The following is a 7,294-nucleotide window of genomic DNA, read 5'->3' on the forward strand; positions in this document are numbered from 1 at the left end:
AAATTTCATAAACTTAATATAAATGCTGAGAAGCCAGTACTGATAAGTTGATTTTTCTTACTTTTGACATTTCAAATGTACCTTATTCTAGGATTGAAGGCTGGTGTTACGCTCGGCATATAGGCCCACAATACAACAATGAAGGGGGTCTCGTGCCACTGAATTTTGTGGCCCTGGAAGGTTAGTAGATTGCGTAAATATACATACGAGTTATATATCAGATCGTATATTTAGTAAATGAAGAAAGGATATGCTGAGATGCCGAATAAATATTAACAATTCATTTTGGAAACTCATCATGATACATATGACAAGTATGCACTATTAGTTATGGGAACACAACAGTATGGTTTATAATAGAACAATACAACAAACTATCGTTTGTTTCAATAAGTGCTTGCTCAAGTTTAGCACATATTTAAAGTACCTGAGTCATGGTAGTGCTTGATTGATTATATGATTTCTGGTGCTTATAGCGAATTATTTGTGAGTATTAACGATATTTTACTGTTTAAAATAAAACGCTATCGCACAAAGTTTGGGCACAAATTTAAAGACATCATTATCGAAATGAATTCATGTTTCGGTACAATTTTGCGTGCTTATCCAAATGTCAATTCTTGTACTAATTTAGGAATGTAATAACGTACATTTTTTGTTTCAGTGTAAGATCGCAATACATTTAAAATCGTTAACAGCAAAAGAAATTATTTCATTCGACGCTACGTCATTTCTGAAATACATGATTTGGTGCTCACTCGGTGAAGCATATTTCGACCTCACACTGAAACAAGTAATTATCCACTATATAAATGACCACTTGGAAAAAGTCCATATCCTACAAGACCGCTTCTTTATACTTACGCAGCAATTTACCGTCTGCTTGTTTCTGACAGAAATACGACGGTGAATATAAGTTAAAAGTATGTAAGTCAGGTATTGGTGTGTCCGCCTTGGACGAAGATGTTTGCCAGGTAACTGCTGTCAAATACTTGAAGTGCCGTACCCTTGGTATGCGAAATCGTCACAATTTGTCGCCAGCTTGGCACATTGGATAATGCCAGTGTCGCTGCAAGTTCTCGGAAATCGACACTCTTTAACAGTTAACTCTACCGACCAGAGCTATTAAGGCAACACGTGTCAAAATCAGACGCCATATGACTTGAAACGGACGAAGTATTCTCTGCTTTCGTGAAGTCCATAGATACGCGTGAAACGTTTCGAGTTTTACTTTTTCGGCCGTAGGATCATTGTCATTCAATTTTTGCAGCGAATTGCGATTTGGCAAATTGTTTCATATTTTGCAGGAATTAGAAATGTCATGTGTTTGAAAAATGTTTGGCTGTGTGGCTTCCAATGGTATGTACGGCGCTCTCTCCATGTCTGTACAGTGGCTTTGTTTGTCAATGTGATGCAAGTGTTGCATGATACACTTTTTCACGAAAATTTACAAATTTCAACTTAGATTATGCATCACTCTGTACAAGATCTGTCTCGAAATCAGCTATTTCAGCGTTATCTATGATTATGGCATTGAGAGCTGCGATTGCTGCATCTTTCTTTAGCAAAAAATTATATTCTGTCAACCAACTCCAAATATCATCAAGACTACTACAAATTTAGAAACTTTAATCATGTTTGTATCAGCACGACACCTCCATGTGTATTAATTATCGACCGATCACTGTGAGTCTTTTCTAGCCGAGTATTTTACACCTGTCACAACTACCCATAGAGAAAGATTAGACCATGTAGTACTTAAGCCCCTTTTGTGTAAAGGAATCGAACCTGACACGACGTGCTAGTACTTTCGCCGTATACAAAGGTTTCCACGTTGCTCTTGATCACACGTGGACGGATATCTAACTACGGTGAAATGCACCTCTTGCACCGAGATGGCACGTATGTAAAGGATTGCCCTATTCGTTGTAATCAAATATGTATGATAAGAAAAAACTAATTTTATATCAATCTGTGCTAAGACTTCAAAACAGACATTGGCGGTTTCATTTTCTGTAAGCGTTGCTCAAGCAGTGTATAGAGATGGACTTGAACAGATCGTTCGTTGCAGGTATACTTTCTTTTGGTAAAGGAAAATTCTTTGTCTCATGCCATGGAACGTAATGTGTTTGTACTCGATACGATTTGTCAATTTGTGAAATAAACGTTGGTCTACTGATATTTTGATTAGCATGATTTCAGAATTGTCGAACAATGCCGTTAATCTACGAAGGATTTCACAAACCTCTTGCAAATGCAGTCCAAAACCGAACTCTTCATCACAGTTAAATTCATGACGTGATTTCATTTCCTGAGATCATTTGTTTTTTTTCCGAAAGTTTTAAGTTAAAGTCACACTCTTATTCCAAAATCATTTCATACACCTGGAAAACAAACATTAATTTTGAGTGTTAAACTCTTGACTACTTACTAATTAATGCATTTAGGGAAGGTATTAATTATTTATAACAATATTGTAGCCGTGTTTATAATACCTGAAAACGCAAACACATAATTAAAAGATTGGTGAATGCTTAAAGATTTACTGTGATCTACTGTCGTCTCATAAGGTAGAAATACCTTGTTTTCTGCACCTATCCTTCAAATTAAACTCGGTATCCTTCATATGAACCATTGTTTTACATGAATTCGTCATTTTGGTATGTTTTTTATAAACAATTTTATAATTTGTGGTTAATCTTATTTTGGAGTATGAGTGCATCTTTAATGCGTGTAAGTGGAAAAATATTCGAAAATTATTTTACCATATAAGGAAATAAACATATGGAGGTAATAACGCAAAGAAAAGTAGCTTTTCGTTTATCATGATGTTCTCAATACCTTGGTCACTACGAACACGTATTATATGGAAGTAACATTGTTAAGTGAAGACAGGCAATGGTATTGTTTTAATGTTTCGTGAACCTTTTTACAAATGGTTTAAACCAAGAAGAAACCAATTTTAAACATATATCAATGTAGACAACACATTTAGTAACATGGAATTTTATTTGAAAACAGTTGGATTTTGAATGCAGAAAGAGTGGGAATTAATTTCATACGGGATATATCGGACTTAACTTACCCATTTGAATGTGTTTTTTGTGTATGAGTTTACTCATCGAGCTAGATTGTAATAATCTCTTGGTCAGCAGATAACTTGACAACAACAATGCTCCAAACTAATATTTATATTAAAAACTACAGAAACAAGCTCAGTAGTCGAAAGTTTAAACATAAACCCCGTTTAATGGCACATGGTAAACGCCAAAGACACAAAAACAAACAATCACAATCTAGAAACATTTCACAAAACTCCACAAACACTGTGCACTTCGTACTATATAAAAAACTAGGTATTTTTATCAAGGATTGTTAGGTACCGCCTTTGAACGGCCAGTGAGTAAAATGGAAATTGACTGGAGGTTTAAACCAGTTTGTGTGCACAACCTCACTCTTATCCCAACAATCTGCAATAAAGTAAAAACGTAAAAGGTAAATCTTATCAAAGTATGTATTAACTTGAGGAAACTTTATAATGAAACAAATAATAATAAACTAGTAGGTAAAACTGAAATACTTTTATGATTAGAGATTCCAAATCTTAATGAAGACGAAGGAATACAATCAAGAGTACCTAATGCAAAAACGTTTCAACGATACGATGCAGTTATTGTTTGAAACTATGATAATACTACACAGCCTTAGCAAATAAAAGATTTAAAAATTTGTGATCATAGAGTTTCATAAGGAAAGCATCATTGTACTAAAACTGGGAACACACAAAGAAAACGTTCTTAAAAAGAAAAGAAAGAGACGTCACACGCTAAAACATTCCTAGCAAGCGTTAAACGGTTTCTAAAGATAACACGAATATGCAAATTTATTAAAATCAAAGGACTGAAAGCTTAGTTATGTAAGGACATCTTATTCAAATTGCAAAATTACATGTTTAATGTATTGCGTCAAAACGACTATCTAACATCATTTCAATCTGATTTTGTTCCTAAAGACTCCACTGTCAACCAACTCGTATCGATCTATCATTTTTTTGCCTCGCTCTAGATGAAGGTAAAGAAGTAAGAACAGCATTTTGAGATATTTCGAAAGCCTTTAATCGAGTATGGCATGACGATATAATCCATAAAATTCGTGAATGTGGCATTACCCGTTCTTTATTGTTATGGCTTTGTGGTTATCTCATTGAACGTAAACAACGTGTTGTTCTTTCTGTTCTATTTCTGATACAGTTACAATATCAGCTGGAGTTCCCCAAGGCTCAATTATTGGGCCTCTGCTCTTTCTTATCCACATTAATGACATTGTTTGCGATATACAATCACATATAGGACTCTTCGCAGATGATACAACCTTGTATATAATTGTTGAAGACCCCGTGTTTGCTGCACAGCAACTTACTGATGACCTAGCAAAAAAATCATATGTGGGCTGAGAGATGGCTCGTTACGTTCAATCCTGCAAGAAACCAAATCGCTACTATTCACTAGAAAGTCTAATAAGCATGTGCACCCATAAATATTCATGAATTATACCCAAATATCTTAAGTTACAACTAATAAACACTTCGGCGTCACACATTTTAGCACCTAGTCTTGGCATGATCATATTCAATCCGTCAAACAGAAGGCTTAGAAGCGAATTCACTTATGCGATCGTTTAAATACGTTCTTGATCGTAAATCGCTTGAAGTTCTGTATTTCACATTTATAAGGCTTTTGTTGGAATATGCCGATGTTGTCTGGAATAATCTGACGTAAGCTGACGAGGATGACTTAGAAAAAGTACAACATGAGGCGGCCAGAATTTTATCCGGTGCAACTTGAATAGTATCTTTGACAAATCTTTATGTTAAAACTGGAATCGAACCACTCAAAGAAAGGCGACGTTAACTTAAACTTATCCTATTTTACAAGATGTTTCACTCTCTTGAACCAGCATATCTAACTACTCTGATTCCAACAAGATTTGACGATACTACTTCGTATAGCCTTCTAAATGCAGCTAACCTTCAAAACATTTCATGCAAGTCACAGTTGTTAACGAGTTCATTTCAACTATATCCGCATGGAACGCATTCCCGGAATAAATTCGTTCATCGCTATCCGTGCCCTCTTTCAAATACAACCTTAATAAGAACATAAAACAAGTTCCTGACTTCTACTACGAAGGTGACCGCAACTCTTGTGTCAATCACGCGAGGTTGCGTACGCACTGTAGCAATCTTAATGAGCATCTATTTAAACAAAAATATATATACACCAGCTTTTACGATATTTAGATAAAGTTTCTGTTAATTCTAATTAACATGTATGAAAATTAAGTTCAGATGCTTTCCTGTATTTAGGATCTTTATTTAGCAGTTTTCTCTGTAAATGTGGTAATATTATTATATTATTTATTATTATTATTATTTATAATAATTACAATTATAAGTCAATATTCTCTGCAGACTTTGATTTATCTAAAGAAGTTTTGATCTTAAACCATAAGTATAGCAACTGACAAAAACGTTCTCTAACAATAATATTTGTTTATCATTGTATCCCGATTTATTTCAAACGTTGTGTACTCAAAATTGTCTTATTTTGATGACTCAACCAACTTCATATTATTTTACAAACAAAAACACATTTTTTAACGGCAAAGTGATGCAATTTGTCGCCATGGGACACCATTTCATATTTTATTTCAAACAGCGATGAAGGAACCAACGATATATAAAACATGATCAAGTCCGTTGGAATTAGTCGGTTGGTGTTTTATCTGCTGTCAGAACAACAACCTTTTTGCATGTAGGCATCTCAAGTGAAGCAAAGTTTCGAAGTAAAAGCTTCGTTGTTCAGATGATGTTGAAGGGATATGTTTGCTTATAGATGGTGTGTTGTGTAAATTTACCGGGAAGTTAATCTTACAAAGAAGGCCAGTTTCAATTATAACAAAAAGATAATAAATTATTTTAGATGTGTTCGAGTATTTATGTTTTTGGTAATAATGACCAAACGTAAGCAAATGTTTGAGCACATTCAGCTTCGTAAAAAATGTGACACAGGAATATAAGTATCTATCATGTGTTTCCAGTAGGATAGAAAAATCCGACCCGAGGGCACGTGCGTCAGCCGGTAACGAGGCTTGCCGAGTTACCGGTCACGCAGCGTGCCCGAGGGTCGGATTTTTCGATCCGGAATGGAAAAACATGATTGATATTTTGATATTAAATTTGGGCTCTGTGACGTAGTTTTGGACCTAGATGACCCATATTCGAACTTAAGCTAGAAATCAATGAAACAACATTTCTGGCAAATATCCAGGATATTTGGGCTGAAAACGTTACCTCTAGAGTGTTAATAAGTTTTTTTCATATTTGTGCCGTGTGACCGAGGTTTGTTTCATATTTGGGCTCTGTGACATAGTTTTTGACCCCAGATGACCCATATTCGAATTTGAGCTACAAATCAACGAAAGAACCGTTATGACAAATGTCCAGGATATTTGGGCTGAAAATGTTACCTCTAGAGTGTTAACAAGGTTTTTCCATATTTGGGCTCTGTGACCTAGTTTTTAGCACCAGATGACCCATATTTAAACTTGAGCTAGAAATCAACGAAACATCCTTTCTGACAAATTTCCAGGATATTTGGGCTGAAAATGTTACCTGTAGAGTGTGAACAAGGTTTTTCCATGTTTGGGCTCTGTGACCTAGTTTTTGACCCCAAATGACCCATATTCGAAATTGAGCTGGAAATTATCGAAACAACCGTTATGACAGATTTCCAGGATATTTGGGCTGAAAATGTTACCTCTAAAGTGTTAACAACGTGTTTCCATATTTAAACTCTATGACCTAGTTTTTGACTCAAGATGACCCATATTAAAACTTGAGCTAGACATCATCGAAACAACCGTTCTGACAAATATCCAGGATATTTGAACTGAAAAAGTAGCTCTAGAGTGTTAACAAGATGTTTCTATTTTTGGGTCATGTGACCTAGTTTTAATCCCAGATGACCCATATTCGAACTCGTCCGAGTAATTACTGGTACAAACATCCTGACCAAGTTTCGTGAAAATTGAGGCGAAAAGGTGACCACTAGAGTGTTAACAAACTAAGTGTGGACGGACGACAGACGACAGACGACGGACATTCATGGATCCTAATAGCTCACCCCAGCCTAGGGCTAAGGTGAGCTTACTCAGCCTAGGGCTAAGGTGAGCTTAAAAATTTAGTACTTCAATCACTTCTGTGCACGTCCAAAATGTTTACTTATCTAAGCGA

This window comes from Mya arenaria, chromosome 13, assembly GCF_026914265.1.
Source record: "Mya arenaria isolate MELC-2E11 chromosome 13, ASM2691426v1".
Lineage (NCBI taxonomy): Eukaryota > Metazoa > Mollusca > Bivalvia > Myida > Myidae > Mya > Mya arenaria.